The 12,945-nt window shown below is 41.0% G+C and overlaps 1 long non-coding RNA gene across 1 annotated transcript in view; it reads left to right on the forward strand.

The window, feature by feature from the left end:
* Positions 1 to 297: 297 nt before the first annotated feature.
* Positions 298 to 12,945, forward strand: part of LOC133480971 (uncharacterized) — a 42,607-nt gene continuing 29,959 nt past the window's right edge. The window contains exons 1-3 of the long non-coding RNA XR_009789410.1: positions 298 to 1,859; positions 2,288 to 2,345; positions 5,530 to 5,594. This is a non-coding gene — a long non-coding RNA (uncharacterized LOC133480971). The remainder of the gene's footprint in view (positions 1,860 to 2,287; positions 2,346 to 5,529; positions 5,595 to 12,945) is intronic.

Below are 12,945 nucleotides of genomic sequence, written 5' to 3' on the forward strand. Positions count from 1 at the left end.
AGTGTTGTATCTAAGTGATGGGAGTTGGAGTTTGGCAGTGTCAGCCAACCCTCATCTCAGCTGGCATTTATCGATCTCATTGCCGGATAAATTCTAAAGGAGAGTTACTTTATTTCGCCCACTGAGCTATGCTACGAGAGTACATTTGAACTATGAGAATATTTCTAAATGAAATAATTAAAGCTTATTATGCAGGACATGGTGTAATTCAGTTGTAATTGCTAATTAATTTAAAAATTTGAATGTAGACATAATTAATGTATGGCAAATAAAGTGGTCTGTCCCACATAGGAAGACAAGAAAAGACTCTCCAAGAACTTATGGAATCCCTACACTCCCTCACACAACAAGTATCCCTCCTTTCCTCGACGATTCTATCCAAACTTCCACCTGTAAGTACGCCTTCCAAGCCCGCAGCCTCAGAGCGACCCTACCTCCTGTACAAAGAACCTCGTGTCTCCGCCCATGTATCGACTACCGTGGTCTCAATGATATCACCATGAAGAATAAATATCCGCTTTCCCTCATTGACCCCTCTGTGATGCCCAGATATTCACCAAATTGGATCTACGAAACGCCTACCACCTCATCCGTATCCGAGTGGGGGACGAATGGAAGACAGCCTTCAATACCCCTCTCGGACACTTATCTGGTCATGCCATTCGGTTTAACCAACGCCCCTGGCGTTTTCCAAAGATTTATTACTGACGTCCTCCGTGACATGCTCAACCGGTTTGTGTTTGTCCCTTGATGACATCGTCATTTTCTCCCGCTCACCCGAAGAACACCGCCTCCATGTACGCCCAGTCATTCAGTGTCTTGCTTTGGTTACCAACGGCCATTATTCAAAGAACCGGAGCAGACAGTGGCAGTCCCCACAGTCAAGGATCATCTCCAGAGAATCCAGGCAGTGTGGAAAGATGTCCGAGCAGCGTTGACCCGGTCCGCAATAAACAGCTCGCGGACCGTCATCACTCCCCGACGCCCGAATACAAGGTGGGCCAATCTGTCAGGCTTTCTTCTCATGACCTCCTGCTTCAAACTGAATCCCGTAAACTCACTACCCGTTTCATTGGCCCTTTCCCAATTACCAAAATCATCAATCCCACTTTCGTCCAGTTGAAGCTTCCACAGTCCTTAAAGATTCACCCAACCTTCCACGTCTCGTTGCTCAAGTCTGTCTCCACCTGCGCCCTAAACCCTCCGGCCAAACCCCCTCCACCCCCTCGGATTATTGACGACCATTCGGCCTTCACGGTGTCACGCATTCTCGACGTGAGGCCTTGGGGGAGGGGATTCCAGTACTGGTCGACCAGGAAGGGTACGGGTCGGAGGAGCGGTATTGGATTTCCCAGAAGCCCATCCATACATCAATTTTCAACACCGCTTATCCTGGTTAGGGTCGCGGGACGCTGGAGCCTATCCCAGCTGACTTCGGGCGAAAGGCGGACTACACCCTGAACTGGTCGCCAGTCAGTCGCAGGGCACATATAGACACGGACAACCATTCGCACTCACATTCACACCGTCACTGAGTGGGAACTGAACCCATGCTGCCTGCACCAAAGTCAGGCGAGTGTACCACTACACCATCAGTGACTTTCCCGGAAGATTACACTCAATCATACGCTTTTGGGCGACTTCGATGCGGCTCACCCGGGGAAGCCTGGCAGGACGCCGTTGAGAGGGGGGGTACTGTCATATACTGCCCTGCAGTTCCATTATTGCATCCTCTCTCTCTTCCCCCTCACCTCTCTATTTTCAGCACCTCTCTCCAATCAGCCTCATCATCAGTATATAAGTCTACCTGTTCCAGGAAATCCTCGCCTTCCAGCGGTACCACGGCCCATTTACCTCACGTAAGTCACTCTATTCCTCGTTCCCTTTTTTGACTCCTGTGTCTTCTTGTTCTCAGTGTTTTCCCCCGTGTTCCTGATTCACGTCATTCCTGGCGCCAAGCCAGCCACCTATCCTCACCACTGCCTACCACCTGTCCAAACCACTGGCTGCCAACCCACCTAGGAACACCGCAATTACTTTCCTCAATAAACTGTTCGCCATTTTACATCTGCCTCCGCCTGCTCTTAGATCCAGCTACTCCCCATACGTGACATGGTCGTTGGGCACAGTGTCAGTAGTTTTTTGCAGTCAGTGGGACTTCAAGTGTGTTTACAGTTGGCTACCCTTATAAGTCAGTTAGCAGGCACCACTAACCAATTGATGTGTTTCCTTGGTGAAGCTGAATTTTCATTTTCTGACACATATTTATGTCCTTTTCTGTTTTCAGGGATCAGGGCAGGGGAGGGCTGGCACATAACTGGAACCCAGCTCATTTGGGGTGAAAGGTGAGGCATAGCCTACGCTGGGTCAGCACTCATTCGCAAAGCACATAGACAAAGAACCAATTGTTAATTAACCGAACACGCATGTTTCTGGAATATGGGGTAAAAAATGAAAATGAAAACAGGAGTAAAACCCATGCAAGCACAGGGAGAACATGGAAATGTCATCCAGAAAGGTCTGAACTGAATTTCTAACCCAGAACCATCAACACCTTTGTATTTGAAGGTAAATATATTGAGAGCTTTTAAGTGAAACATATTTGTAGCCTCCAGCACTATTTGTTACCAAAGATACTGTTTTGTTGTGTGGCTTCAAAGATCAGTCAGCTGTCTTTACAAAATGTGCTAAACCAGTATTCCATCAATAAAGACGGGAAATGAAAGACAGAACTAGTCTCCATAGACAATTACTTCTAAAGACGTCGACTTCAGATATCGAAAAGCGGAAAATATCATTTGAATTATGTAGCAATCATCTGTTCACTTTGAAATGTTACAATTATAGCAACTAAAGGCTATTCTGATGACTGGGAAGTTATTATATACAAATAAATTGATACGCTGGCCATCGTTTTGTAATACCCGCAGCTCTTATCGCTCCACTTGACTGCTCTCTCTTTGACAAAAACTATCCAGTCCAGGGACTACCAATGGGTAGGAAAAACAAGTCCAAAGTTTGTTTCAAAGTCTCTAACCCTTAACCATAATGGCAGTGGACTTTACTCTGTGCACTGGGGCACAGTCATGCTGGAACAAAGAGGACTTTTACCAAAGTTGGATGAATAGTATTGTCCACAAAGTCTTATTATACTTTTATATACCCACGAATGTGGGAACTAGTGGTGTCAGCTAACCTTCAAGCAAAGGAATACACAGCACCGAAAAAGCATACTTCATTTGGAGTTGGAACAGATCAAAGGCATCAAGCTTATGATGACATGATCAGTCGTGAAATGCTCACAGAGGATGCCTCTAATCTGGGACACAGGCCTGAAAGCACTGAAGCTTAGTGAAGCCATTGAAAACAGTTTTCGGAATTTTTATTTTGGTCAATGATAACTTTACAATGCACTGAGTAACATGTATATAGAACGTTTTTGCTATGGCTTTGTCTTTTATTTGATTATTTGCTCAACACATAACCGCTTATTCTGCTCAAGATCACTGCAGGGCGAGAGCTTATCCATTTGGCCTCAGGTGACAACTGGCTTGGAATCTCATGACAGCTGCAGAAAAGTCAGATATCTCAACCACTTCGTGCCGAGAGACCATCTAATTTATTGTGGCTCTCAAATGGATTTCTTTACATAAAATCAAAAAGACCAGAATTTGGTACAGTCAATATCTTTTTAACAGCAACCCTGAAATTTGTGTTTGTTCGATACACCCATTAAACAGAAAAAAACGCAAACAAACAAACAAAAAAACTTCTTCACTGGCAAGACCTGTGAAATGGCTAACATACAATTTGATCATCAACCCATTAATTTTCTATAGTGCTTGTCTTCCCTCGGATCGTGGGTAAGCTGGAGTCTATATAAGTTGACTTCATCATTGATTAATTGCGGGTCAATTTGATCAGATTTAGAATGGAATTTCCACACTGAAAACTAATAAAATAGATGGAATTAACGAGTTGTCATCAAACCTTTGTCATTACAAAACCTTAAACTGCATACAAACCTGTATGATAAGTAACATTTGAGCATAGTTCATTTTCATGCAATTACAACAAAAACGATAAAAAGGTAAAAGGTTTAGTTATTCTTACCTTTGTGTAGTTTATTTTGGCATAATTTTCTGTCTTTGGTTTATCATTGTGATAAGCCAAAGATGTCAATATTTATTACATGAAAATCAGTACTAATACTGCAATCCTCACCACAAATATCTTGCATGGCTCAAAGAAAGTGATTCATAATCAAAATCAGAACCCTCTTTTCCCTCAGCCAGACGTCATCTCGACAACGCTAAGTATACAGCAAGCTAAACAAGCCCAACGGTTAGGGCCTTGGCAGCCTTGCCGAGCACAGCTTAACCCTGCCTGCTGCAGCATTATCAGTACCAACACATTGATGGAGTACTATACCTGATGCTCCTAACAGCGCCAGCCCTGGCCTTGCCCCTGCCAGACTGATCCAGCACCTTGTTTTAAGCTCCTGTGCCACTTGAAGGAACACAACTTCACACAGAGAAATAGGTTGGGTGGATTCAAGGTCATAGGAGGTCATATGGGTGTTACTGTTCAGTTCTGTACAGTGGGGAATGCTTGTTCGTTATTACTTCCTGTATGTTTCAAAAAGCATGCCAGGCAAATCTGCGGTGACACACTGGTGCTGGTCTCCCCATCCCTTTTCTTCAGTGTGGGGCAGATGTAACAGTATAATGAGCATCACTGATTTATGCTTTACTTTATCAAATTATTGCAAATGAAAAATTCTGCCTTGTAACAAGTGGGCACAAAAAAATGTGACATGACCAGAAAAGAGAATTCCCAATTAAATTTGTTTAACATTAGATGACATTTTCTGGAGAGAAAAAAACACCCTAACAAATCACCATCAGTTCAGACTGAATTAGAATGAAGAGTTTAATGACAGAATACAGTAATCATCAAATTATCAAAATCAGTGGCACAGCAAACATAAATGTAAGCTGTGTGTGCAAAGGACAAATATCATATGGTTCACACAACAACTTCAAAGTGCTTGTAAAAACAAGCATGAATAGAAACTGGATGAAAATTGTGTGTAATTAAATAATAATTAAATAATGTAATTAAATGTCCCAAACAAATGAACTTCGTCTCATCTCTAACCAGTAATCTTGATCACAGCTCTTTCGTATCAGATATTTAGGCTGGTTTGAACTAGGCAGTGATTTTTATTACTCCCCAGTTAGCTTTTCAATAAATCTACACATCTATTCCAGCTTGGTTCAACGCACAACTAAAAACAACAGAACAATATAATGTCTGCGGCACACATGAGTTCACATTTTCATTCAAAGCACCAATCTTAGAACATATGAAATAGATCTTCCTTGAGTGAAAAAGTGAAGACTATCCTCCTAGCTCCCACAACAGAGGTCAGTGGTGTTGCATTGAGGGGATTTTGGACTTAGACTGTTATAATGGCAGTGTTTCGAGTTGCTACAATAAAGTGAGTGAACGTACTTGTTCTAACAGGTGCTTAATATTGGAGGGGGAATGCGGTGGAAATGGAAGAATCAAGCCTTAGCCAGTGTTAGCAGGTAGGTGAAACACAATAGGATTATAGAAGAGATTTATCCTCACTTTGTGCTCTGCCGTGAGGCCAGATTACCATCGTTTCGTTGTGTGAAAATTGCCTAGAAATTTATTTTCAATTTGCCGTGCACTTGGTTTGCATTTGGGCAAGCCTTGTGTGTGTGAAGAGGGGCACTAGTTGTGCACTCTGAAATTTCACAGGATTAACCACTTTCGCTCCCGCCGAGATGTGTCACGTGAAACACTTTTTTTTTCTTTGAGACTGGCAAAGCTACTAGCATTGACACGCAATGTGAGTGAGTGTTTAATATCCAATTTTAAAGGAGTCTCATGACATTCCATTTTAGGTCTAAAATACATCTTTAATGAAATGACAGACGTTCACACAGTGCTCTACTTTCGTGACCAGCACAAAACCAGCGCTTCGCTTCGCGTAACACCGCGAGGATGTGGGCTAGACCCGACTGGAAATTTCATGGAATGGCATACCCCCAGGGCATTGAAGATGGGGCGTCTGGGTTGGTGTGGGCGTCACCACTGCCGACTTAAATCCTGTCCAATCGAAGCGACTTCCTTCATCCGCTTTAAAAGCAGAGCAAATAGTCATGAATGGAGACGGCTCTTTATGCCATAGAAGACCCAGCTATCTTTGCGTGACTGGAGCCCTGAATTTTAGCGGTATACCTTTTTTAAGTACAGATTGAGCTGATGAAAAGCCGCTGGCAACTCAAATGTGTCCGCGGACCTCATTCATCACCCCGAAACCAATAGCTGAGTGCCGTCCAGTACATGGAATGATTAAAGAAACATAATAATGATGATACTATTATAATGTATTCAATGCATTTATTTCTGCAATAATTCAGAGGGTTTGATACAAGCTGTTCCCATATTAATGAATGAAATACATCTGACACATCCGTAGAGCTGGCGTATGTGTGCCTGCACCTCAACCAAATTCACCAAAATCACATTAGACCAGCTGTCTACCTTGTGCCAAAAGTGAGATGTGGTCTGGGCAGGCATAAGCTTCGACCAACTTTCAGTCACTCACTCAGTCAAATTGTCACGGATGTCAAAGGACATACCCTCGTTGAGTCGGTATGCCCATCTCCGTGCAGGCCAGTCTGCCAATTTGGCAAACACACCTGCGAGCCTTGCACATATAGTTTACTTATTTGCGAGCAATCAGGCTAGATTCCAAAGACGTTATGGTCACAGAAATCAGGAGCACATTCAGTAGTCACATTCAATGCAAAGTGAAAAAAGTGCAGAAATTGTCTACTGTACAGTAGCTTTATGCTGACCAGTGAATGACTGGACACCAGGGTAAATGTTTGTACCCTTTCTTCAGTCCAGAAATTAACATTTACCATATGTTTCCACGACACGGTGGATGACTGGTTAGAGCGTCCATCATAGTCCATCATAGTACCTTATAGGAATACAATGTCTTGTCTCACGATGTTTTTCTAAATGTCATGTGGGCATTTGACTAAATTCCTTAGATAGATTACAGGAAAAACGTATTTATTTATTAACTTTTGATGACTAACAATACCCAAGAAAGTGTGTTTTTCCAGCTTTATTTAAAAAATAAATCCCAACAAACTAAAAAAAAAAATCTGAGGTTCACGCAACCTGGTTACAAAGAGCTTTGTTGTGATATCCCCTACTTTAGCCAGCAAACTAGTTGAGCCCAAATCAACACTCTCAGCTGGTTGTTTTCTGAGCCGCTTCTCCTCACTAGGGTCGAGGGCGTGCTGGAGCCTATCCCACCTGTCATCGGGCAGGAGGCGGAGTACACCCTGAACTGGTTGCCAGCCAATCGCAGGGCACATATAAACGAACAACCATTGGCACTCACATTCACACCTACGGGCAATTAAGAGTTGTCAATTAACCTATCATGCATGTTTTTGGGATGTGGGAGGAAACCGGAGTGCCTGGAGAAAACCCACGCAGGCACGGGGAGAACATGCAAACTCCACACAGGCGGGGCCGGGGATAGAACCCCGGACCTCAGAACTGTGAGGCAGATATGCTAACCAGTCGTTTACCGTGCCTCACTCACAAGATTTGTCAAATGATTTTTAAAAAATGTTGCTTTACCCTTAATCAGCACACAGTCCCCTTAACAACTGCTGATTTTATACCCTCAGTCTGCAAGAATTTCACAACACATTGAAAAAGCTCAGCATGTCACACATAACCATCCAGTTTTACCTCATTTGTTATTATTAGTATTGAATGGCATTGGACTGCAGTGCCCGTGAATTGGAAATAGGATGCGAAGCTGAGGCCATCTCAGTTCCAGTACTTTAGCTAGCGTTCTGCCTCAGTGAGCTGGGCTGATTGGGATGCAGTGGGGTTTCTCCATTTCTCCCCCTTTTGCTTTCTCCTTGTGTGTCTCATTCTGCCTGGCCTGAAAGACATTGTGATGAAAAGATGGGGGCTTCGAGCTGGGGGTAGGAGTATTTGATGAGGCAGGGCACATACAGGGACACACTTGTATTTGCATTTGATTGTTTTTTGACATTGTCAGTACTGCTTTACTCCCAAACTACACAGAAATTAAACTTTTGTCTGTAAACTGAAATTCCAAGATTGCATCTCAAAAGATTGCAAAGAATAATGACTGGAAGGGATGATTTCTCTTCCAGAATAACCTGTAATAAAAACTCTGAAAGTAGCTGGTAAATCCCATTAGTTCAGGTGACAAAGTGAAAGCTGCCCATTTTTTATTTTCTTTCCAAATCTTTATATTAAATTAGTAAGAAAAATAATTGACAGATCAATGCAACCTACACTAAATTATTTAGTTCATATACTGTATATAATTTTATTCAGGCTGTCACTTCCTGTATTTGACTACATGTGGAATACATTTAAAAACCCCAAACTTATATCGTACGCTAAAATGAAACTTTTGCTAAAGCAAGCACTTTTCTTTCCAATATACAGTATATATATATATATATATATATATATATATATATATATATATATATATATATAGTTCTCACAATGGACAATTCAGGTTTCAGTTGACCTAAATGCATATTTTTGGAATATGGGTAGAAGCCGGACTACCAAGAGAAACCCACGCAAGCGCAGAGAAAGCATGGACAGTGCAGTGAAGGTGCTAAAACAAGAGTCGAACCCCGAGACCTCTCGTCTGTGAGGCAGACGTGCTAACCATCACACCATCATGGTGCTTCAACTCATATTATTATTATTATTGCACTTTATTTAAAAAAATGCACTTATCTGCAGCATCATGATTTGAATTGAAAAACATGTATTGCAGCACTTCTGGAGACACCCCCAGCCTTCATTTGACATGTACTGTAAGCCCTTGTGTCTACACATTTGTCTGAGGTCAGTGAGGCATAGGAGATTAACCACACAATTTTCTGTTTGCTTCGTGTGTACATCTGGGATGCCTGTAAATCGAGGAGAACAAAATACTGTCGGAGCATGTCCAGGATTACCATCATCTCCATGGCAACTGCCTCCTCCACCTCCCTCTTTCCTCGTCTTTACTCACTGCTTGGGTAATTTTTCGTGCTCGCTCTGGTACACCCACTCATTCCTCTTCCATCTCTGCTGCAAAAATATAAATTCTGAAATTGCAAAGGGTTATTAATAAGATTGACTACAGCCCCTCTTATTGATTGGTATTACAATGTCCTTGCTTGATTTGCAATATGGGCCCACCAACTATACCGCTCTAACAATAGGACTGGATGGTCAAGTCACATGAAGTTATGGTAATTTATATGATGGTGGATAGATATGAAAGTGTCAGTTTCTGTCATACAAATATTTTGTTGAGTTTTAAAGTAAAACCTTACCTAAAGTTAAGGGAAGCATGCTTTGATTACACTCCACATCTGGAGGTTATTGTATTGGTATTCAGAGACAGTATTGCATGACTAAAAACTAATTTATTATCATAACAAAATCAAAAGGTACTTAAATAGTCATAAAAATATTAGCTATTACACCCCATCTTTCCCGACGTCCTATCCGCTGAACCATTCAGCACTAACTAAATGGGCTATAAAAGATAAAAATAAGGGAGAGGAAGCATTAGATATCCAAGTCAAAATTCAACACAAAACCACTGGAACCATGGTTATGGTTATGGTTATGCCTAGTATGTGCACAACTTGTTGGCACTCCAAAAGCTACGTGGGCTTAAGTAGCAGCAGTAGGGATGGGATAGAAGGAATTTTTAAAACAGCTCAGTGAATGTTTTTATATAAGAGGATCAGACATGCAAGAGAGGAATCCGGCCCTTAACTGTTCCATAGGAGAAGAAAGGGTGACTTATAATTTAATCCCTCCATAATCAGTACAAGGGAGGTGAGGAGAGAAGAAGCATGTGTTTGTGCAAAAAATAAAGGCTGGGGGTCACTGGGAAATTTTGTTGGACAAAGGTTTGTGGCTCAGGAGGATGCATCTTGTATCGAGTAACATGGGAGGGGGCACGAATGATGCAAATTAAGCTCTTTAGGGAGTTCACAAGGCAGAATGGTGATACGTTGTGTTCCATTTGTCTGAATTACGTCACTGTTTGCTGTGACAAAGCAGAAAAACTTCCAGAGCTGCTGTACACATGGTAAAGCAAAAATGTGCATTATGTTGAATCCTCACCCCACTTAACATGAGCCAAAGGTAATGCTTCTTAACCCTGTTGTCGGTTCATCGTCAATATTTGTGTTACAATAAGATCGGTGCTGTCCTAAACTTGCAAGCGATTGAATTTGTCAAGCTAATGATTCCTTCTTTGTACCTTTTTTTTTTTTTTTTTTTTTTGCACAGATGGCCAAAATTAAAACCAGTGCACCAAAAAGCATTCCAGTACACAAATATAAACAGATGTGGCTCAGTTACTACATCTAATGCATCAGCTTCAAGTCAGAAAATATAATCATTCAAAATGGTGGTGAGGAAGTTTGATAGTTATAGCACTACTTTTAAACCCTTTCTTCATATTGAAACTCAACATGACACAGATTGGAATCAGTGAACAAGTTTGACTGGAAGAAATGTAACAGCGGCAGAGGTGGGTAGTAGCGCGTTACATTTACTCCGTTACACTTACTAAGCAACATTTTGGATACTTGTCAGAGTAGTTTTAATGAAGCATACATTTTACTTTTACTCAAGTATTTATGTTAAGAAGGAACATTACTTTTACTCCATTACAATAATCTACATGCTGCTCGCTACTTTCATTTATCAATAATTGCATGCATAATCTATTTTTAGAGTTTCGTTTTCAATTTCTGCGTCGGGTGCCGTTGCTCTAATCCACCATGATTAACACAGTGTTGTTTGATACAAGATCACAAATCAAACGACACAAGAAAGTCACATGTCCGCACAGAAAGTCTTCTATTGGGGTTCGCGGGCAAATCAAAGAGAGTCATGATAGCCGCACGCGTCTTTACATTACAGACTACGAAAAACAACAGCTTTAACATGCAGCATAGTTTTGTCACTGCCCAAAAGTGGATATCTCAGCCCACTTCTAACTTGAGAAAACACCTTGCGGTAAGTTGCAGATGTTTTTATTGTTGTTTTGGCAGTGGATATAGCAACATTTGCACTATCCCTATGGTCTCGCACACGCACACACAATCACTAAGTCCGTTAAGCAAACAGCTTCTTCATGAAGTCATTTAATTGAATAAAGCAAATAATGTATCTATAGGGCCCAATGCATGTGTTGTTGGTTTTTGGGCACTTAAAAATTGAAATGGTGGCAGGTGTCTGTCGACACCCATATATTATTGTTTTTTTAATTTTATTTGATGTTCATGTTCTGATTTAAAAATAAATAAATAAATTAGAAGTTACTCACAAATTACCCTTTACTTGAGTAGTTTTTTCATTGAGTACTATCTTACTCTTACTCAAGTAAATATTTGGATGACTACTTTTTACTTTTACTCGAGTCACATTATTGTAAAATAACAGTACTCTGACTTGAGTACAATATTTGGCTATCAGTTTGACCAAATCCAGTGTATGCGCAACCTACTTTCGCATACAGCAAATTGTGTCTTAGCACTTCCTCCTGGTTCGGGTGAATGGTGAAGGAAGCCGTGACATAGCAACCGTAGTAATTTTAAACGTCTATGTTTTTTTGGTTTTTTTCACAAAATATTTGCTGTTTAGGCTTTGGTGGTATTGACATATATCACATCATATTTGTATAAATAAATGATATACATGTATTTAACATTTGTCTGAAGACATCAGAAAACAAAATTTTTGCAATTTCAGTTTTAAACAATCACGTAATCAAAACAGTAGTCATGCTCGTTAGCGTAGCATACACAAGAAGTCAGCAATCCCGTTTTCTTTGTTTGTTCATGTGACGTTCCGCATGCATGCAGGGGATTGGTCATCTCTCTTTATGAAGATCATATGCTGCAGGTAAAACTGCATTAATAAGGTGTCTTGACTTATCACAGGACTTGATGACTTGAGATAACCTGTGATTTCGCTTGACTTGCTAAGACAAAATGACTTGGGTCTTGCTTGAGACTTTAGGTTAAGACTCGAGACCTGCAGGTGTGACTTGATCCCACCTCTGGTAGTTGTAAATGCAAACTAAAGTTGAGAGAATGTATCATATACAACAATAAGGGCATCCAAGGTAATAAATTCATGACACATATTCAATCTGCATTACTTAGTCTGGGTTAAAGGGATTAACATTATGAAGAAATGAAAGTGAAGAATTTAATGGTCTTATCATATTTGAGCTCAGAAGCAGACAGAAACTACATTGAAAACACACATTTGGATCAGGAATTGATAAGCGATTACACAGAAAATCGGATTTGCGCACATAATTTCAAAACACATTTGAAAGAAGTTCCAAGAGCATTAAAAATTGAATAACTGGGTGGGATGAGTGCCATCAGGGAATGGGGAGGGGGTGTGGGGGGTTCTTGGTGAAGAATTGGAAGTCAAGGTTATGGGATGTAATTATAGCTGCAAGAATAAAACATTTATTCGACAGATTGAGAGTTTCAAAGTCCACAGACAATGAGAATACGGGGCTTAACTGGAGGGGAATTACTGGAGCTGACAAATCAAATTGATTTAGTGGATGTATACACACAGTGCTCCTGGTTACTGCTTATGGTGGACTTGGGGCAGGGGTCAGAATGTAAAGGGGAAGAAAGGCTTGTTGAAATATTCAACAAATATATCGACATATTCTCCACTGTTGTGTCCTTAATTCATAGACAGAAGTTTTTAATGCACATGACCATTTGGACATACTTGGCAAATAAAGATGATTCTGATTCTGATGAGCTGCTAGCCTTT

Source organism: Phyllopteryx taeniolatus, chromosome 7 (assembly GCF_024500385.1).
Source record: "Phyllopteryx taeniolatus isolate TA_2022b chromosome 7, UOR_Ptae_1.2, whole genome shotgun sequence".
Lineage (NCBI taxonomy): Eukaryota > Metazoa > Chordata > Actinopteri > Syngnathiformes > Syngnathidae > Phyllopteryx > Phyllopteryx taeniolatus.